Genomic DNA, 23561 nt, shown 5'->3' with positions numbered 1-23561 from the left:
AAGTAGTAGACTATAGGAACATGGTAGTCACATAGGTCAGTCTTAGTAACTCAGCAATGTAGAAGAGAGAGAGTATAAAATAGCATACAAAGGGTCCAGTAGAAAGACCTTAGAAGAGTTTAACAAGGAAACAGAACCATAAAGAAACAAAGTTCGAAACAAAGCTTTGGAAGCTTAATCGAGTAGTAGATGAGATAACTTCAAAAACTCGAAATAGGTTCAAAGAAGTAAGGTTTTTTTTCGTTTGAAATCAAACAAGTTCAGAGATTTCAGAAAGGAACTGAGACCTTTAACATGCATCTTTCAGTAGAAGAAACTCATGAGAAACATAGTAAAGAACAATATGCGAAACACAGTAAAAGAACTCATAAGAACATTGTAGAAGAAACACATAGGAAGACACAGTAGAAGAACTCGTAAGAACATACTAGGAGAGACACATAAAAATCACAGTAGAAGAAACTAATAAGAAACATAGTAGAAGAAACACACAGGAGAAAAAAAAAATCAGAGAAACATATAAATAACTTAACAAAAACCCTAAATCGGAAAGATAAAGGTTTTGAAAGCTTAGTTTGTTGAAAGAAATCTCGAGAAACCGTTTAACAGTTTAGGGAAAACACGGATCTAGAACAGATCTAAAGAAATCAGAAGAACCTCAAAAGTTAGAGTTTCAGAAGAAACCAGATGGTGAGAAAGGCTTGGAGAGTCGTTGATCTGAGAAGGAGAAGTCGAGATCAGGCTCGAATAGCCATGGCTTGCCGGAGCAAGGCCGGAGGTGGCTATAGAACTCGAATCAAACCAGCTCTGGGCCAAGCTTCTTCATGGTCAGGCCTTGAAACTTCAGTAACCAAACGTGTAGGAGTTATAGGAGGCCGATATAGGACTTCTATGGCCTAGGAAGCCACAGATTCCGGTGGTTTTAGGGTGGAAGTGGAGGGAGGCTGCTAGGGTTTCTGAGAGAGAATTTGGGAGAGGGGGATTCCGAGGGCGGCTACCAGTGAGAAATTATTAGGGTTTGGGGGGTATTGGGAAATTAAAAAGGAAAGCGTAAGTTTGAGCTGTTGATCTAAATGATCAACAATTGGGATTGAAATGGGGGATCCGGGCGGGTTATTAAGAGGGTCGTGGGTCGGGTAAATTTAGGATTTGGGCCGGGTAATGGGATCTGAAATTGGGTTCAATTAGGGGTGCCCAATCTGGCCAAATTTGAAATACAAATGGGCTAACATTTAAATAGACATTTTCCATTATTTATTTTATAAAAAATAATAAAATAATTTCTGAAAATAATTTAAAGGTACTAAAAGGATTAATAATATATAATTATAAAAATAAAAATACTGGAGTCAATTTTATAATTGTAAACACAATTAAATATTAAAATAGGCTAATATTGCAATTATATGTAATTTAGCTTTTAAAAATACTAAATAAATTTGTAAAGTTATGCAAAAAATTATTTTAGCTATATTTTAGTATTAATATGAGAATATAATAAGTGAATTGCTAAAATGACAATATTAGGAATAATTATTGGGTTTTTCTTGATAAAATAGGGCAATAAATTGATCTAAAAATCTTAAAAAATTAATGAAAAATAAGAAAACCCTTGGACATACTTATATATTCATACATATGCTATTTGAAAGGTAATTTGCATATAAAAATATACAGGGAATAATTGGGTATCAACACCCACACCGTTTGAAGTTGCAGTTCAACTATCCAAGGCACGTGCTCCATTCGGAGTAAGGATAGCCCCACCATCCCAGTGGCAATGTCGACCATGACACCATTCCATACAAAGGCTGTACCTTGGGATTATACAGCCGAGGTGAGGAGGAAAGGCAAGGTCAGATTTGAAGAGACTGTTGCAGCACGGGGTATGACAAGAACTGGTAGTGTCTATACCCCTGAACATCTAGCTGAGTCAAGCAAGTAGGCCTCCAACCGGCCACCCATCATTGAGACAGGTCCAGATGACCTTTGGATAAATATGCAGGCCAAGGAATACTCGGTCATCGACCAGTTGAACAAAACACCAGCGCAAATCTCCATTCATGCTTTGCTACAAAATTCTGAGGCACACAGGAATACTCTGCTAAAGGTGCTGAGTGAAGTATACGTACCAAGAAACATCACAGGCGGGGAAATGGCTAACATGGTAGGAAAAGTATTGGAGAGCCATAAGATCACCTTTCATGAGGATGAGCTGCCGCCTGAAGGTTTGCGGCACAACAAGGCACTGCACATCACCGTGCAATGCGAGGACTATTTTATCACCAGGATCCTGATCGATGGAGGTTCCAGTATCAACATTTGTCCACTGGTAACACTCAAAAAGTTGGGTAAGGGACTACACGAGATAAAGGATGCAGCAATCAATGTGAAAGCTTTCGATAGTTCTCAAAGGTTCACCATTGGTGAGATTGTCCTATGCTTGCAAATGGGACCAACGTGGTTCGATATTGATTTCCAGGTGATAGACATGCCAACATCATACAACCTGCTGTTATGGAGGCCATGGATTCATGCTGCTGGGCTGTAGCATCAACACTGCATCAGGCAATAAAATTCGAATGGAATCACCAAGAGGTGATCATTCACGACGATGGTAGCAACCCTATATACAATCGCCAGACCATTCCGGCAATCGAAGGAAGAGGGAAGTTAGGTGGAGAGACTTACCACCACATTGAATGGGTAAATGCTGTTGACAAAGACAAATGGTGGATAACAAAATCAAGAGTATACTAATTTGGAGTGGGTACGAACCTGGCAAGGGACTCGGAAAGAACCTCCAAGGAATCACTAAGCCCATAAAACTCAAGAAACATGGCACCACTTTCGGTTTGGGATACGACTACACCTGGAAAGAATTCAACAACTGGTTGCCACCATGGCGTGGACCTTACTATCCACTGGAGCAGTCAATACCACATCTGGAGCAGACCTTCCAACCGGCCAATATTATTTATGGGTCAGATGAAGAGGAGGCACTGGCAGCAGTGAAGAACTTGTTCCTAGAAGACAACGACATGGACTGTTGTGTTATTCTCGAGGAGGGGGGGGGGGAGAAGGAAGGCCCTTCCATATAGGTTGTGAGCAGAGGGGCACACCTCAATAACTGGACTATCAGGACAACCAGAGCCTGGCGAGCCTCGGGGTAGCAAGGCTAAAACAAGCACCATGCACTGTTTTTATTTACTAAATAATTTTCTTTTCACAATTTTTCAATTCTAGCAATAAGATCTCCAATGTTCAAAACAATTATGCAATTTATCAAAGCATTTTAACTATTCTTATGAATCAACACTCATTATTGTTTTTCTCTCATTACATTACTTATACAACATTACTATTACTTATCTTGATGAACCAATGACTGTGACATGCAATGACACAACGCAACAAACGGACATTGATTCAGAGAAAGATGACATACCAGATGAGATTGTCAAAGAAGTTGAGAACTTTGAGAACAGACCTAAGTCAAACCTGGACAAGACCGAAATTGTTAACTTGGGAGATACAGAAAATGTCAAAGAAACACGAATCAGCGTTCACTTATCGCCATTAGAAAAGAAGGAATACATAGAATTTCTAAAGGAATATGAGGACATATTCGCGTAGTCATATGATGACATAACTAGTCTGAGTACGTCTATTGTGGCTCACAAACTGCCAACCGATCCAACATGTCTTCCGGTAAAGCAAAAGCTCAAAAGGTTCAAGCCTGATATGAGTTTGAAAATCAAGGAAAAAGTCATTAAGCAAGTCAAAGCTAAGGTTCTTAGGGTAGTAGAATACCCAACATGGTTAGCCAACATCGTGCCAGTGACAAAGAAGGATGGGAAGGTCCGAGTCTGTGTCGACTATCGGGATCTCAACCGGGCTAGTCCAAAAGATGACTTACCTATGCCAAACGTACACATCCTGATTGATAATTGTGCCAAGCTTGAGTTGTAGTCATTTGTAGATTGTTTCGTAGGTTATCATCAGATCTGGATGAATGAAGAGGATACTGAGAAAACGGCTTTCATTACGTCGTGGGGAATGTACTGTTACAAGATGATGTTGTTCGGTTTGAAGAATGCAGGGGCCACCTACATGAGGGCCATGACTACCATTTTTCATGATATGATACACAAGGAGATTGAGGTATATGTAGATGATGTCATCATCAAGTCCAAGAAGGCCACTGATCAAATGGAAGATTTGAGAAAGTTCTTCAATAGATTGCGAAGGTACAACCTGAAACTGAATCCCACGAAGTGTGCATTTGGGTTTCCTGCTGGAAAATTGCTTGGGTTTATTGAGAGTTTTCGAGGCATAGAACTAGATCCATCAAAAGTCAAAGCTATTCAAGAATTTCCACCGCCAAAGAACAATAAGTATGTGATGAGCTTCTTGGGGAGACTCAACTACATTAGCCGGTTCATAACACAGTCTACAGTTATCTGTGAGCCAATCTTTAAGATATTGAAGGAGGACACCGCAACCAAATGGACCGATGACTGCCAAAAGGCCTTCGATAGAATCAAGGAGTACCTGTTAACACCACCAGTCTTGGTCTCGCCCGAGCCAGGTAGACCCTTATTACTCTACTTTCTAGTATTAGATGGAGCTTTCGGTTGTGTTCTGGGGTAACATGATGAAACGGGGAGGAAAGAACAGGCCATCTATTACCTCAGTAAGAAGTTCACCCCGTCCGAGGCCCGGTATTCTCTTTTAGAGCGCACCTGTTGTGCCTTGACTTAGGTAGCTCAGAAGCTGAGGCATTATTTCTGTGCATATACTACATATCTCATATCAAGGTTGGATCCTTTAAAGTACATCTTTCAGAAGCCCATGCTCATTGGCAAGCTAGACAAGTGGTAGATCCTGTTGAGTGAGTTTGTTATTGTGTACGTAACTCAGAAAGCGGTCAAGGGACAAGCACTGGCAGACCACCTTGCGGATAATCCCGTGGATGGAGAATAAAAACCTCTGAAAACGTATTTTCCTTATGAAGAGGTATCATTCATAGGAGAAGACATTGCAGAATTATATGATGGTTGGAGAATGTTTTTCAATGGAGCGGCAAACTTCAAAGGGGTTGGCATAGTATTAGTCCTAGTATCAGAAGCCGATCAGCATTATCCGGTGTCCGCCAAACTCAGGTTCCCGTGCACCAACAATATGGCTGAGTATGAAGCTTGCATCTTAGGGCTCAAAATGGCCATTGACATAAATGTTCAAGAGCTACTAGTAATTGGAGATTCATACCTACTTATACATCAGGTACGAGAAGAATGGGCAACCAAGAACTCCAAGATACTCCCGTATTTGCATCATGTACTGGAATTGAGGAAAAGGGTTCACAAAGACGGAGTTCCAACATGTTCCCAGAGTCTAGAATGAGTTTGCTGATGCATTGGCTACCCTGTCATCTATGATACAGCATCTAGACAAGAATTTCATTGATCCCATTCCAGTAAAGATCCATGATCAGCCAGCTTATTGTGCCTATGTCAAAGAAGAAGCAGATGGAAAGCCTTGGTTTCACGATATCAAGGAATATTTGGCAAAAGGAGAGTACCCAGAGCTTGCAAACCCTACTCAGAAGCGCACACTCTGGAGATTGTCCAACAACTTCTTTCACTGCGGAGGAATCCTGTATAGGAGGACTCCTGATTTGTGATTACTAAGGTGTGTTGATGCAAATGAAGCATCCAAGCTACTAGAGGAGATTCATCCTAGGACCTGCGGTCCGCATATGAATGGTTTTGTCTTAGCAAAGAAGATACTCCGAGCTGGTTACTTTTGGATGACTATGGATATGGACTGTATCGAGTATGTCCATAAATGCCACTGATGTCAGATACATGCAGACATGATAAAGGTACCTCCAAATGAGCTTAATGCAACAAGCTCACCATGATCGTTCGCCGCTTGGGGAATGGATGTTATTGGGACAATCGAGCCTGCCGCTTCCAATGGACACAAGTTTATCTTGGTAGCCATAGACTATTTCACCAAATGGGTTGAAGCAGCATCTTACAGAGCAGTAACTAAGAAAGTTATTGCAGACTTTGTCCGCGACCGCATTGTTTGTCGATTCGAGATTCCAGAGTCGATCATTACTAATAATGGCTCCAACCTCAATATTGACTTGATGAAAGCTATGTGTGAAACTTTCAAGATCAGACACAATAATTCCATAGCTTATAGTCCTCAAATGAATGGAGATGTGGAAGCCGCCAACAAGAATATCAAGAAGATATTGAGGAAAATGATAGAGAAGCATAAACAGTGGCACAAAAAGTTATCTTTTGCTCTATTGGGGTACCGCACCACAGTCCGCACATAAACCGAAACAACCCCCTATATGCTGGTTTATGGTACAGAGGTTGTCATTCCCGCTGAGGTAGAAATTCCTTCCCTAAGGATCATACAAGAAGCTGAGCTCGACGATGCGGAATGGGCAAAAAGTCGTTATGAGCAACTAGCTCTTATCGACGGAAAGAGAATGAATGCAGTCTGCCATGGTCAACTCTATCAAAACAGAATGTCCAGAGCATTCAATAAAAGAGTCAAGCCGAGACAGTTCACACCAGGGCAACTGGTGTTAAAGAAAATTTTTCCATATCAGGATGAAGCCAAAAGGAAATTCTCTCCCAACTGGCAGGGCCCATACATGGTTCACCGGGTTGTGACACGAGGATCCCTCATACTCGCAGAAATGGACGGAGAAGTCTAGCCAAAACCAACCAATTCAGATGCAGTCAAGCGTTACTATGTGTAATCTTTACGCTTTCCTTATATGATGTAATTTGAACTACGCCCAACCTGATTCTCGTTTAGGAGGGGATACGTAGGCAGCCTTATGGGTTCAGTCATAATTCAATAAAATTTCATTCCCCCCCGCAATTGAAAACTAGGGCATAATTTTGAGGAGGACCCTCAAAATTCCGAAGTAATTTCAGCCGATTGTCGCAAGCAACAGTCAGGAGCATCAACCCATTAAACTAGGGTAGAATTTTGAGGGGGACCCTCAAAATTCCGTAGCAAGATAGGTTGCAATGTCTCAAACCACGTCACAATCGTTAGTTCATCTAAAAAATTATTATGTCATATTTTTACAAAATCATGCATATTACTGAAATTGCTTTGTTTAGCAATGCTACCCCAATGATACATATAGTATCACCAGATCAGAGCCGAGCAGGTCAAGAAAGACCAGAGGGGATACTAACTAACCTCCCCTTTACAAAACTCACGATTTTTCTTTGGATGCAGGCACTTGGATTGCAAAATCATCAAACATACTATACACCCATGGGACAAACATTATTCAGGAATAAAACTCTCGGAACCATTGCCACTTACCCACACACCAGTGATATCCTGCATGTCACAATGTCCCCAGCAATCACAATGTCGCAATCTGCTATCAGCTAAGAAAGCTCTACTACCATCTGCCATTTTATTTCTTGCATAAGGATACCATTCTGCCTTCCGAGACTAAATGCTGTCTGCATCTACATTTTTGCATTGCATAGGGCTACCATTTTGCCTTCCGAGGTTAAGATCTACCTCCATCTACATTTGCATTGCATAAGGCTACCATTATGCCTTCCGAGACTAAACGTTGTCTCCATCTGAATTTTTGCATTGCATAAGGCTACCATTCTACCTTCCAAAGTTAAGCTATACCTCCATCGCATTTTCATTGCATAAGCCTACCATTCTACCTTCCAAGACTAAACGTTATCTCCATCTGCATTTTTGCATTATACAAGGCTAACATTCTACCTTCCAAGGTTAAGCTCTACCTCCATCTGCCTTCATCCTTGCATAAGGCTAAGCACTACCTCACTGCATCGCATGGCTGAAAAATCGCCTCATACTACATCTAATAGGCTGAAAGATTGCCTCATATTGCATCTTATATGCTGAAAGATCGCCTTATACTACATCTGCATGGCTGAAAGGTTGCCGCATACTACATCTGCATGGGCTGAAAGATCGCCTCATCCTACATCGCATGGCTGATAGATCGCCACATACTGCATCTGATGGGCTGAAAGATCGCCGCATACTTTATCTCCTGGGCTGCAAGATTTCCAAATTGTCCGAAGGCGTCATCGTTCGGAGGCACCATCTTCATAGCCCGAGAACACCATGTCATGGCCTGAGGATCCTTTTTTAATCTTTTGTATATCATTATTTGAAGGCACCATGGTTCGGTGGCACCATCCTCAGAGCCCGAGAGCATCATTTCATGGCCTGTGAATCCTTTATTATATGCTTCATGGCCCAGGACGTCATGGCCTAAGGACATCATCCTAACCGTCCAAATACAACATTCATGGTCCAACGGGAATTTGCATCATGTTTAAATCTATGCACATTATACGTTTTTATAGTTTCTAATTGCAGGTACACCGGCGAACAACGGCCATCCTGGTAGGAGCAAGCCCACTCCAGTTCCCACAGCCATATCAAACCTTAACCATTCCCTTAAGCCGCCCACTCACCCCGTCCTGGATATTGCGTCCGTTCTGGGAAAGTCTCCATCGGCATACTCTGCCGATGGATCCTGAACTACATATGTCCTGATTCATGTAAAATCAGGGATATGTAGGCAGTTCAGAATCCAGGGCGCGGCCTAACTTCTTCGAACCGTTTTGTTCGGTCAAAATTGGCCATCATATCTTTACCCGACAACTCTTTCATCCTTCCCGGGTAAAAAAGGCCAGTTGTTGATACCCAATTTTTTTTTATATATTTTCAATATTAAAAATAACTTCAAAATAGAATATGTATGCATATATAAGTATGTCCAAATTTTTTATTATTTTTCTTTGATTTTTAAAAGTTTTTAAATCAAATTTATTCCCCTATTTTACCCATAAAAACCCAATATTTATTTCCAAAAATTATTATTATTGGTAATTCATTTATTGGACTTTTATATTTATGCTAAAATATATCTAAGGTAATTTGTTCATATTTGTACAAATTTATTTAGTATTTTCAAAGCTAAATTGCATATAATTGCAATATTAATCTCTTTTAGGATTTAATTGCATTTATATTCATAAAAATTAAGTCCAGTATTTTTAAATTGATAATTATATGTTATAAATTATATGAGTGCATTCAATTTATTTCCATAAATTAATTTACTATTTTTTAAATTTTAAAAAGGAAAAACTGGCTATTTAAATGATAGCCCAATTTCATTTCAATTGTAGCCTAATTTGAACCCCAAATCAGACCCAATTTCCCCGACCCAATTTTGTTTAAAACCGACCCTTAACCCAACTAAACCGTCCCAACCCGGATCCCTACCTAACCCTTTTAATCCTAGACGTTGATCATTTAGATCAACGACCACTATACGCCCTTTCCATTTTTAACCTTAAATGACCCCTTACCCTACCTCATTCTTTACCAAACGCCGCCTTTGAATCCTTTCCCTCCCAATTCTCTCTGCAACCCCTTATGAACCCTAGCCGCCGCCCTCTAACCCCACCCTAATCCACCCTAATACCTTCCTAATCCATGGCCCCTCGTGGTCAGTTGAGACATGTATCAGCCTCCCATGGATCTTGGGTGTTTGTTTCTGTGGTTTCATGGCTAGTCATTGAAGGAATCTGGTCCAGTCCATGCTCTACTTCAGTTCATGGCCTTCTCCTGCCATCCACGACCTTTCTCCGGCCATTCATGGCCTTTCAAGGCAGATCCTTGACTTTCCTTGTTAGATCGGAAAATTTCAAGGTCTTTCTCACCTTTTCTGGGGTTTTCAAAACCCTAATATTTAAGATCTTTTGATTTTCGTTCAGATCTACTTTAGATCTGTACTTGGTATGATTGTTTTAAGTGTTTTTCTCGAAAGTTCTTCAGCTTTTCTTTCAAAACGACTTTTCGTTAAGGTTTTCCTTTAAGTTTTTCAAAAGATCTCTTCTCTGATTCTCGATGTTGTTTGTGATTTTGCTATATTTTGGTCATGTTGTTCTTCTATCTGAGTCAGCATGTTAAAACCCTAGTTCCCTTTTTGTCTCATCTGAGTTCTGAACTGCATGTTTAAATGAGTACTGGTTTGATTAAGTTCTTCATTCATGTTTGACTTATTTGATTCTGACTTTTACCATCTTTTAAACTCGTTTATTGTGGAAAACCCTAGGTCTTTTGGTCTGAGACTGTTTGTTTGAAAGTATACTTGACTCGATTAAAGGTTCCTTGTTTCAGACCCTCTTTTCTTTATGTGACTTATCTGATTCCGAGTTTTACTCGACTATGGTTGAAACCCTAATTTCTCAAAAGGATTCCTCAATTGTTGTTGTAAGAACTTTATTTGTTTTCGATTTTATTTACCTCTTGCTATGATTTCTTCACTATTGATTCTATATGACTACCTGTCATACTTGACTACTATGCTTCGAATATTTTTCTTACTACTGAATCCTATGCTTATTTCTGCTACTCTTGTATACTGTTTCTTCTGCCAATGGGCTTGGCCTCGCATGTCTGATGCTTCTGTTCACTCTATTTATATACTGATTGATCTTCCTTGATTGATCTTAATATTGAGACTGATTGCAAAAAAAGTTTTCTTACGAGCACTAATTTCTACTCATCTGTTTAAAGTTAATTGATTCCTTTCCTTTACTATGATATTTTACCTTACTGAATCTTTTCCAAAATAAGCATATTTTTGTACTTAGACTTGATTGTTTCCTTCATGCTTTTACTACCCCTTTTATGGCAATAATCAGTCTATCTCCAAATTGATTTTCTTTCCTTAATTGGACCTGCTGCTACCCGTTAAACAGTGATTCCTTAATTAAAGGGGAATCACTTGGGTTAATTGATTTTTACTTGTGATTATTTCCATGTTTGTGTTAATACTTTGCTTATTACCTTATTCCTCACTTGTTTTCAAAACTATAAATACCCACCCTCTTTTCTTTCAAACACACGAACCATCTGAGTTCAGAACACACACTTTACTCAAAACTCTCTATTACTACTTGTGTTATTGCTTTGTCTAGCCAGCTGAAAGCCAAGGCTAGGCTGTGGAAATTTTCTTACTTTTTCTTTCTGCACTTTGCTTCTTACTGTTATGTCCTAGTTAATCTTCAAGCATCAACAACAACATGTTTCCTTAGCTGTTTCTGTTTCCTTCACACTTGCCTGCTTCTGCTTATATTTATGCAGTCAAGTTATATTACTAAACATGCTGTAATCTGTTCCACCCCTTTCTAAATTAATGTTTTCCCTTATCCATGTACTATGTCAGTCACTTGTTATATGATTTGCAGACTTATGGATCCCAAACCCCCATATCCCCATATGTGCTTGTGTTCTCTGGATAGTTTGTGGGCATGCCAGCATCATCTATTGCTGTGCATGTCCCAAACTTTACCCCTTTTGTGCAATTACTGATTCTGTGTAATATAAGTTTTAAAACTACTGTTTTCAAATCACCCTTACCCCTTACTATTCTCAACCCAGTTTTAAATAAATCTCTGTTTCTGCACTTCCACTATACACTTAGAACTTAGGTTCTGCCTCTCTTGTGTGAGCCTTGCCTTGGGACCCTTGAGCTCCCTTTGAACTTGGACACATAAGGGCTGGCCCTTCTACAGTGCACTCATCTCTATCTGGTTATGCAAACCTGGGTGTAAGCACTGCCCGGGGTCCCTTGAGACCCTTAGGGAACTTTGACACACCCAGGTCTGAGAAAGGCTTTGAAACAAGTGGTACTTGAGGTGGTTTATTCCATAACTCAGAGAGGAAGTCAAGAATTAGGCTTTCTATGGTTGTAACTTCCATTTTTGCACTTTTCTAATGTAATTCAGTATTTGGTCTATAATAATTTGTAACAAATATTGGGGTTGGCTAGTGAAGAGGGGACGAGTAATTATGCATGTTTAGCTATTAGAAGGGTATAGAACATGCCTATAGGATCTGTTTCTTTAAATTCTGCATGTTTTAATTCTACATTTAGATAACATTCCTATAGGACCTGTTTTAAATTCTGCATGTTTTATTTCCACACTTAAACACAATGCCTATAGGAGCTAAACGGCTATAATCAGACATCATGTTCATAAGGTTAAAATCAGTATTTTTCATAGAAATCATACCTATAGGAATTTCAAGTAAATCCTGCCTGCTTCATTTCAAGTTCAACTAGATATCATGTTTATAGGAATTATAAAAATCAACAATAATAGAGATCATGCCTATAGGATCTGAAACCAGTCTAGTTTAAAATCAGTTGACTCGTACTGTTCTGAATCAGTCTTAACAACCTACTCCTTTTTATTAATACAGTTTAGAAAGCATGCATATAGGATCCCAAATCGCTCGTTTAAAACTGTCACTGCTTTGCTACACTCTAATCAGCAATAAGCATCATGTTTATAGGATCTCACCAAACACACTTAGGCAAGCCTTAGGTGATAACAACAAAACTGAATCCGCCTTTGTTAATTAGTAACTGCTACAACCAACAGGCAGGACTGATTCAGACTTCTTATCTGAGTTATGTAATAAACAGGTCTGCTTCAACAACTAAAACTCCCCTATCTTAGTATTTTAAATTCTGACCCTAAATGTGTTTGAGTCGTGCTATTTATATGCATTACTTGAGGAGGTATATATGAGCCTCTTAGTTGCTTACATGTTTTCTCTAATATGCAGTCCTATGTGTTTTGAATGTCGCCTTAGTCTTTTTACCTTTAGAACCTAAGAGTCAGCCTAAAATCCTCCTTCTTATAGGAATAGTAGTCCTAAATTCCTCCGGACTGATAGAAATGGGACGGGTAATAGCATGCAATAGAGGTCGAGACCAATCCATGCTTTAATACCTTAACGGGGTGGGAAGGGTAGATATAGATATGATGACCGGTGTGCTAATACCACGTGTATCTCCTATTTTGAGGAGTGCCATACCGGGTATCGCATTGATGCGATCCATATTATAAATAAACCTAGGACCCCCTCCCCCTTCCTTTTTTTTATATTCTCAAGTATTTATAGAATTGTGAATTCTGTTCAAAATTGGCCTTTAATAATTGTTCTTTCAAACTCTTATGTGTTTTAACCTAAATCCCCTACTATTTGAGCCTATACTTGTCTATATGCTAATTGTACAAAATCCACAAAAACTGTCTGGCCGGGAACCACACTAGTGGATCTTGAGGGGTGCCTAACACCTTCTACTTAGGATAATTTCAAGCCCTTACCCTATCTCTGGTTATCAAACTAACTTAAAAGTGAACCTTATAGGTGTCCTAATGCACCTTAAATCATTAGGTGGCATTTCTTCAAATGCAAAACTCAGTTCCCAAAAGGAATGAGTTGTCCTATACCCAAATTATCATAAACCTAATTTTCCGATGCAAAGAGGGAAAAAGGGCGCGCGACACTTAAAAACCTTTCTTCACTTATTACTATAAGTTTAAAAACTTTCTTGTTTCTGTGTGTTGATCTTCTTTACCTGTTAGGTTGGTTTCACTATGGTTCTATGTGTGAGCCATAACTACTTGACGTTATTGATTACCATGCTTCGAGTAGTCCTTAGCTTTTTCATGTCACTTCTGAATGTTTGTGTTCATCTAGTTTGGTTCTTTTTTGTCAATATGTTTGACTCTGCATGTCTGATACGCCTGTTCATTCTTTTCTATTTATAAGTCGAAGTGCAGAATCATGACTCCTTCTTAATTGATCTTGATTTCCTTAAATTACTGTTTGATTGCAAGGTTTTCTTATAAACCCCCAATTTTACTCGTTTGTTTAAGTTGATTAATTCCCTTCCTTTATTTGTTGTGATGTTTCACCCCTGCTGAATCCTTTCCCTGAATTAAGTATATTATGCACTTAGACTCAGTTATATGCCCTATACTTTTACTACCCCTTATATTGTAAATATCAATCTTTCTCAAACTGATTCTCTTTCCTTAATTATCCAGTAGTATCCGTTTGAGCTGTAACTCCTTGATTAAGGGAAAGTACTTGTATTAATTGATACTGATGATGATTATTTCCATATTTGTGTTAAACCTTTACTTGTTACCTTATTTTCCACTTTTTTCAAAGCTATAAATACCCTACCCTCTCTTCTTTAAACACACAAACAATTTTAGTTTAGAACACACACTTACACACTCAAACTCTCTCTTTCTCTACTACTTGTGCTACTGCTTTGTCTGGACGGCTGAAAGCCAAGGCTAGATTGTGGAACTCTGATTGCTTTATTTTTTCTACACTTTGCCTCTTCAACTGGTATGTTCTTAGTTTAAATACTGAAAATCAACTCTATGTGCTCCCTTATTTGTCAATCATTGTCTCTTTCTGCACCAACTTAATGGATTGTGCTATTAAATTGTATTTCTTGTTTACTGCTTTACTTAGCATGCTTGAAATTCTACCCTCCTTTTGTTCAAATGTAATCAGCATGTTTACTTGTTCCTATTCATGTCCCTCAACCGGCATGTCTCCTAGTGTACTTGATTCATGATTAATTATGTGTTTCTAATTTGGGTCCTCTATGTCCCCAACCCCTACTCCATTACTTGTAATTGCTGAAGCAGTACTACACTCTAAACTGGTTCTGTATGTGTGTTGTTGCTCCTTTCCCTTTTCCCTTTCAGAAAATTATTTTTACTAAGAAACTCTTCTGCTGTTCTACAAACTTGTTTCAAACATGCTATTTTCAAAACTGTTTCAAGCACTCTCATATGCACTCTTAGATCATTAGGTTCTGACCCTTTTGTGTGAGCCCTGCTTTGGGACCCTTGAGCTCCCTCTGAACTTGGACATATAAGAGCTTGCCCTTCCACACTGCACTTACACTTGGTTTTGCAATCTGGGTGTGAGCACTGAGGTCCTTAGGGAACTCTGACACACCCAGATATGAAAAAGGCTTTGGAACAATATCGGCATTTGAGGTGATTTATTACATAACTCAAAGAGGAAGTCAGAATCAGGCTTCCTATAGTTGTAACTTCTTATTTTTCATTTCTTATGTAATCCTATCACATGGTCTGTAATAATTTTTAAGCAAGCATTGGGGTGGTTAGTGAAAAGGAATGGGGAAATATGCATGCTATAGTTGTTAAAGGGTAGAAAGCATGTTAATAGGTTTATATTCCTAATTGTGCACTAGAAACCATGTTTAGGATTCATATATGCATTAGAAAACCATGTTCTTAGGACCTATATTTCTTGCTTCAGCACTTCATTCATTAGTCCATGTTTTATGTCTATCACTCTGAAATCTTGCTCCTATGGCAATAACAATACTGGTATAAAAAGCTGTTATTTAAAAAATTCTGCAACTCTTATGTACATTTAGAATCATGCCTTAGGGATTCTGTTTTCGACAACCTTGCAATTTGCATGTGCATATTAGATACCATGTTCTAGGATCCTGTTTGCATCTTGTATTAAAAAAATGCCTATTTAACAACTAATTCATGAAAAGGGTAGTAAAGTAATAATTTTCATATTGTGGTATTCTCTGAATAAAATCGGTAACAATCTCTACAACTAGAACAACATGTTTTAGGTAATAAAAATAATCTCCAAACTGTCTTAATGACTTGGAACAACTGATGCATCTCGCTTTGCGCCTAGGCAAACCTTAGGTAATGACTTAAATAAAACTGGAATTGCCTTTGTTTTATTATCAACTATTAAAATCAGTAGGCAAAACTGATTCAGACTTCTTTTCTGAATCATGTAATAAATCTGGTTCTGATGTCACCACTTAAACGCCATGATTTGGGATTTTAAATTTAGACCTTAATTGTGTGTAAGTCATGCTGTCTATGTGCACTATTTGCTGAGGTATACATGTGCCTTCTAGTTGCTTATATGTTCCCCCTTCTAAGTGTAGTCTTATATGTTTTTGTATGTCGCTTTAGTATTTTTGCCTTTCAACCTGAGGGTCTGCCTAGAACCTACTTCTTATAGGAATAGGAGTCCGAAATTCCTCTAGGACTGATAGGAATAGGACGAGTAACAACATGCAATAGAGGTCGAGACCAACCCTCGCTTTAATTAACTTTACGGGGCGGGAAAGGGTAGATATGGATATGATGACCGGTGCGCTAATACCACGTGTATCCCCTCTTTTGAGGAGTGTCATCCTGGGTATTGCATTGAGGTGATCCATATTACAAATAAACCTAGGACACCCCTTTACATTCATAAGCATGCTTAGATTGTAACTCTTTTCAACTCCTTGCTTTCATTAGTCGCTTTCAAACACTCGTGTATTTGAATCCCCTATTATTTGAGCCCTACTTTCTAATTGCACAAATTCACAAAAATTGTTTGGCCGGGAACCACACTAGTGGATCCTGAGGGGTGCCTAACACCTTCCCCTTAGGATAATTTCAAGCCCTTACCCTATCTCTGGTTATCAGACATAGTTGTAGATAAACCCTGTAGGTGCCCTAACGCACCTTAAAAATCATTAGGTGGCGACTCTTCAAAATGCAATACCCAATTCCCAAAAGGAAATGAGTCATCACACCCATGAATGTCGAAACCCGGACTCCTCTCCACGGATGGAAAAAGGGGGCGCGACAGCATGACGAATCTGCTAGGAATTTTTAGGCTTTTACCATTTCAGATTGTTCTTGTGAATTTGTACCTCCCTATGTGCAATTATTTGTTTAATTTCTTTAAGCATTTAATTTCTTCTTCAAAAGCCAAACTGACATATCTTTCTTGTTTCTTTCCTTTACTGTTGCTTTAAATTATAAAACTGCTATATTTATCGCTTTCTTAACGTGCAAATACATGTCAACATGCTTTTAATTATTGCATAATCACGCTTAACATCATATTCCACTCGTGCCAAACAAATACTATAGCAACGCTCGATGAGTGGTTGTGCTCTTCCTATATCATTACCCCCTAAATTCGGAAAGGCATATTTGCGGTAAAACTAGTCGATCAGTGGTGCAGTCGACAATTTCGTGCCTTCCCCCTTGAGTTGTCCGCTCAAGGGTACCAATCTAAAACCCCCATAGAAACCTTACTTTGTTAAATTGTGCATGCATCATGGCCAAACTTAGCTGGGTCAGTTATGTTGTCCACATAATGATTCTTTAAGATAGCCTTGTCCAAAGTCCACTGGGTTTCCCCAGACCCAAACGGACATCATCACGTTCTGTGCATTTATTTGAAGAACTAAATGCTGCATGCTAATTGTTGGAATTAAATAGTCGAGTCTGGTGGGGTTAAGGGCCTAACCATATTTGTCTTACAGAAATATGAGGCACGAAGTCCCCAGTTTCAGCATGGTCACCAACATCCACCTAAGATTGCTAAGCTGGTGGAGAGATTTACATTCTATTGACCAAACCCTCATCAGAAAATATTTGGGCAATCTACCGCCCCTCCTGGAGGTCCAACCTAACAACATGATCATAGAAGCTGCTACATTATATTAGAATTATGAAAGGGCCATGTTCCTCTTTGGGGACATCGAAATGACACCTTTGCTAGAGGAGATAGGAGGACTGGCCGGTCTAGTGTGGGAAACTCCAAGTTTGCTAATGCCTGAGAACCGCAAAGGTAGGGGTTTCCTTAAAATGATGGGTTTGAAGAAGAATGCAGAATTGACGTGCCTGAAGGAATCATACATCCCTTTTGACTCCCTGTATGAAAGGTACGGTAATAGCAAATCATACCGTACCTACCCTAAAGAGTTTGCCATTATGTCCTTGGGACATATTCATCGTAGGGTGTTCGTTTTCATGTTTTGCTTCCTGGGTCTGATCGTGTTTCCGATGAAGAAAGGGAGAATCCATACTAGGTTAGCTATGGTAACCAATACCCTAATGGAGGGGATTGGTGGGAAGACATTCAGCATTGTGCCCATGATCATCACAGACATATACCGAGCCTTAGAGAAGTGTCAACGAGGAGAAAAACACTTTGAAGGCTACAATCTACTACTTTAACTCTGGCTCATGGAACATCTCCAACAGAACGAATACCAATAAGAATTTTACCGAAGGGCCTGGGATGATCACATCGCTTTCCACCATCCAAAGCAAATGAATTACATCCTCGACATGTTCACTCAGCCTGAGAATGCCAAAGGATGGGTTGAGATCTTTGATAATCTAACTGAAGAACAGGTTCAATGGATGTTCGAGTGGTTTCCGACAGAGGAGTTCATCGCCCGATCTAGAGATGCACCTTTCCTGATATTGATTGGTCTAATAGGAACCTACCCTTACATCCCTCTTCGAGTTATGAGGAAAGCTAGTAGGAAGCAAGTTATACCCAAGGTCGACAAGATGAGCCATTTTCGAGCTGACTTCTAAAATGATGATAGTCCCTACAAGTGCCAAGCCCAACATATGTGGCACTGGAAGATCATAATGGGGAAAGACACCATCGATCCAGACAGATATCATGCTGGTTGTGCTCCTTTCTATTCAGGTTGGTTAGAAGACAATCATGATGGTCTAGGCCAGCCAGGATTTGCTCGAGGTCACAAAATTATAGATGAAAAGGCTGAGGCGCAAGTTAAGTACAACCAGTTGCGCAAGAGGATCCGTGAGTGTGAGAGCGAACACCGCGAGATACAAGAGTCCAACCAGAAGCTGATTAAGGAATGGAAGGACATGGTTGTCAGTGCCAACAAAAGGCTAGGACACTTGGAGCGAGGCATAGTAGAATTGGAGAGAAAATTTTTCAAAAGGGTTGAAGATTGTCAAAATGCAGAAGGGACCGAAGGCGGTCATCTAGCCAGAGCATACTTATTGCCGGGACTTCGCGAGTTGGCGAAGCTGTTTGACGGAGCCAAGGATGCCGAATCTGGGGAAGGTCCTTCTGGGACCAAGTAGATAGGAGTTTATCTTTTTCGCTTTATGAATGTAATAAGACCAATGGCCATTAGTGACTTTTATTTCTTGCTTATTTAGTATTGTTTTGGGATTCGTCTATTTTTATTAATAAAATGAGGCATTAAACATTCTAAGTTCTCCGAATCAATTTGTCTCTAGGCCTACCTCGGGCACAAAAGAGGTTCCCAAATTAGGACGCGCTTTATATTCCCGCACTATGTGTTTAAATATTGCAATACTTTTTATAATCCTCACTGACTTGATTACCTTTTGTTTTATTTTTATTTTTTTCCCCTCCCCAAAGGTTAGTTATTGCATTCTGGCATCGTCATCTTATTTCACAAGATCCAGGGGCCCTCCACCCACTCCTCCTCTTACTCCTGTCAAAAGCAAGAACAAAGGCAAGATGGAAGATTTGAACAACATCAGGAAGGAGAACCCAACTGAATGGGTTGAGGCCACTGATAGCTAGGATATTCGGGTTCAAACGAGAATGTGTCACAACTTGAGTAGAAGCTGTTGAAATTTCTGGAAGATGTCGATCAGGTTTGGAATCTGGCAAGCCTATCATTTTCCCTCAACACCCCAGATATCAACTTCCCCAACGCGCATAACCCTACACCTCCTCAAAATATCCCAAAACAACAGAATAATCCCACTCCTCACCATCACGTTGCTCCACCAAAGAACCAATGTAACACCTTCCATACCCCAAACAACACTCCACTACTCATCCCAGAACCTTAGAACTCCACAAACGACCATTTCCACACCCAAACACCAGGCCACCATAACACTCCTATCTATGTGGAGACCATGCCACACTCCACCCAACCTATATCATGCACACCTAAGTCTGATGAAAAGGATCTGCTTATCAGGAACTTGGCCGAGGAACTTAAGAAACTGACCAGCAGGATTTAGGGCGTTGAGGGAAGCAAAGGAATCGAGGGGCTTAACTATGAAGACCTTTGCATATAACCTGATGTCGAACTGCCTGAGGGGTACAAACCTCCTAAGTTTGAAATGTTGATGGTACAGGTGATCTAAGGGTCCATCTGAGGACATATTGCGACGAATTGGTTGGAGTAGGTAAGGATGAAAGAATCCACATGAAGTTGTTCATGAGAAGTCTGAAAGGAGATGCATTATCTTGGTACATCAGCCAAGATCCCAAAAAGTGGTCAAGCTGGGTAGGCATGGCATCTGACTTTATGGACAAATTCAGGTTTAATACAGAGAACGCACCAGATATGTTCTATATACAGAATTTGAAGAAGAAGCCTACAGAGACATTTTATGAGTATGCTACTTGCTAGAGGTCCGAAGCTGCTAAGTTCAGACCCACCTTAAAAGGGTAGCAAATGAACAAGTTCTTTGTCAGGGCCCAAGACCCGCAATACTATGAATGGCTGATGATGATTGAGAACCACAAGTTCTCCGACATTATCAAATTAGGTGAAAGAATTGAAGAAGGTATCAAAAATGGTATGGTTACAAACTTTGAGGCCTTGCAAGTTACAAATAAGGCTTTATAGTCCGGTGGTTTGTCCAAGAAAAGGGACGTAGGGGCTGTGATGGTTGAACAAAGGATCAAATCTCCCCTAAAATACCAAACTTATCCAACACCTCCACTCATATACCAGCTAACCCCGAATTACCAAGAACCGTCACCCTCATACCAAGCTCCACTACTAACTTATCAGTCATCTCCATCTCCTACATATCAACCTACCTCACCCAGATACTCCCAACCCACTCATATCTACCAAACTTATAATGCTCAACCATCCCATTATCAATCACCCCCCTACACGCCAAAATTTCCCTAGACCCCGACCTAATTTTGATTGCAGACCTCCAAAACAATATACAGCCATCACTGAACCCATCAACCAGCTTTATGAGAGACTCAAAGCTACTGGTTATATCGCCCCTATCCCTGCTGCAACCCCTGATAATCCTTCTCACTATATTAACCCAAACAATTCTTGTGCATATCACTCCGGCATGAAAGGGCGCAACATCGATGAATGTCGCTCCTTGAAAGACAAGATACAATCCTTGATTGATAACAAGATCATTGTGGCAAAGGAACCTGCTCCAAATGTCTGCAATAACCCTCTGCCAAACCATAAGGGTGGAGGTATCCACATGATTGAAATAGAAGATAACTGGGATCCCGAGGGATCAATCGGATTGATCGCGGAATGTGATGACCCAAAGAAACCAACAAATCCAATCATAGTCCAAATCCAACCGTTTGAGGATGCTGAGGTGAATATTTTTGTACCTCTCGATTTTGAAGCAACGCCATCCACAAAGGCACCAGCACCAATTGAGGTTGAATTCGTGCCTCCAGTAAATGCACCCGCACCATTTGAGGTTGCAGTCTTGCCACCCAAGGCACATGTTCCATTCGAAGTGAGGATAGATATGCCGATCCCAGTGGTGATGTCAACCATGTCACCATTCTATACAAATGTTGTACCCTAGGACTATACATCCAAGGCGAGAAGGAAGGGTAAGGTCAAGGTTGAAGAAATTGTCGCAGCACAGGGTATGACAAGAACTGGTAGAGTCTATACTCATAAACATCTGGCTGAGTCAAGTAAGGAGGCTTCTAATTGGCCACCCCTCATTAAGACAGGTTCGGACGACCCTTGGAGGAAAATACAGGCCAAGGAATATTCGGTCAATGACCAGTTAAACAAGACGCCAGCATAAATATCCATTCTCTCTTTGCTGCAAAATTCTAAGGCGCACAAGAATGCTTTGTTAAAGGTGCTCAATAAAGTGAGGAAGTGGCTAATATGGTAGGAAAAGTTTTAAAAGCCATAAGATCACCTTTCATGAGGACGATCTGCACTTGAAGGGTTGGGGCACAATAAAGCACTACACATTACCGTGCAATACGAAGACTATTTCATCACCAGAATCCCGATTGATGGAGGTTCCAGTCTTATCGTTTGCACACTAGTAACACTCAAGAAGTTGGGTAAAGGGCTTCATGAGATAAAGGAAGGAGCAATAAATGTGAAAGCCTTCGATGGTTTTCAGAGGTCCACCATCGGTGAGATTAGTCTATGCTTGTAGATGGGATCAACCTGGTTTGAGGTCGATTTCCAGGTAATAGATGTACCAGCGTCTTATAAATTGCTACTAGGACGGCCGTGGATTCATGCTGCTGGGGTCGTAGCATCAACGCTGCATCAGGCGGTAAAGTTCGAATGGAATCACCAGGAAGTGATCATTCACGGCGATGGTAGAAACCCTATATACAGTAGCCAGACCATTCCGGCAATCAAGGGAAGAAGGAAACTGGGTGGAGAAACCTACCACCACATTGAGAGGGTCAATGCTATCGATAAAGACAAATGGTGGGATAGAAGAATTGAGAGTATACTGAGTTGGAGTGGGTACAAATCTAGCAAAGGGCTCGGTAAGAACCTCCAAGGAATCTGTAAGCCCATAAAACTCAAGAAATATGGCACTACCTTCGGTTTGGGATATGAATACACCTGGGAAGAATTAACTGGTTGCCACCATGGCGCGGTCCTTACTATCCACTGGAGCAGCCAATACCACATAAGGAGTAGACCTTCATACAGGCCGACATTACTTATGGGTCAGATGAAGAAGAAGAACTTGCAGCAATGAAGAACTTGTTTCTAGAGGACAGTAATATGGATTGTTGCGTTATTCTCTAGGAGGAGGGGGAGGAAGGCCCTTCCATACAGGCTGTGAGCAGAGGGGCACATCTCAAGAATTGGACCATTAGGACAACCAAAGCCCGACGTGCCTCGGGGTAGCAAGGCTAAAACAAGCATTATTCATTGTTTTTACTAAATGATTTTCTTTTTGCATTTTCGATTCTCGCAATAAGATCTTCAATGTTCAAAACAGTTATTCAACTTATCAAAAGCATTTTGATTTTTTCTTATGAATTAATACTTATTGCTATCGTTTTCTCTCATTACTTTACCTATACAACATTACTATTACTTATCTTGATGAACCGATGACTGTGACATGCAATAAGATAACGCAACAAATGGACATGGATTCAGAAGAAGATGACATACCTGATGAGATCATCAAAGAAGTTGAGAACTTTGAGAACAGACCTAAGTCCAACCTGGACGAGACCGAAGTTGTCAACCTGGGAAACATCAAGGAAACATGAATCAACATTCACCTATCGCCGTCAAAGAAGAAAGAATATACATAATTCATGAAAGAATATGAGGCCATATTCGCCTGGTTATATGATGACATGACTTGTTTGTGGACGTTTATTGTGTCTCACAAACTGCTAACCGATCCAATGTGTCCACCGGTAAAGCAAAAGCTCAGAATGTTCAAGCCTGTTATGAGTTTGAAAATCAAGGAAAAAATCAACAAACAGATCAATGATAAGGTTCTCAGGGCAGTAGAATACCCGATATGGTTAGCCAACATTGTGTCAATGCCAAAAAAGGACGGGAAGGTTAGAGTCTGTGTCGACTACCAGGATCTCAATCGGGTTAGTCCGAAGGACGACTTCCTTTTGCCAAATATACACATACTGATCGGCAATTGCGCCAAGCATGAGCTATAGTCATTCATAGATTGCTTCGCTGGTTATCATCAGACCTGGATGGATGAGGAAAATGCTGAGAAAATGGCTTTCATTATGCCGTGGGG

Source organism: Nicotiana sylvestris, chromosome 5 (genome assembly GCF_000393655.2).
Source record: "Nicotiana sylvestris chromosome 5, ASM39365v2, whole genome shotgun sequence".
NCBI classification, from domain to species: Eukaryota; Viridiplantae; Streptophyta; class Magnoliopsida; order Solanales; family Solanaceae; genus Nicotiana; species Nicotiana sylvestris.
Note: the sequence above shows the minus strand (reverse complement) of the source record.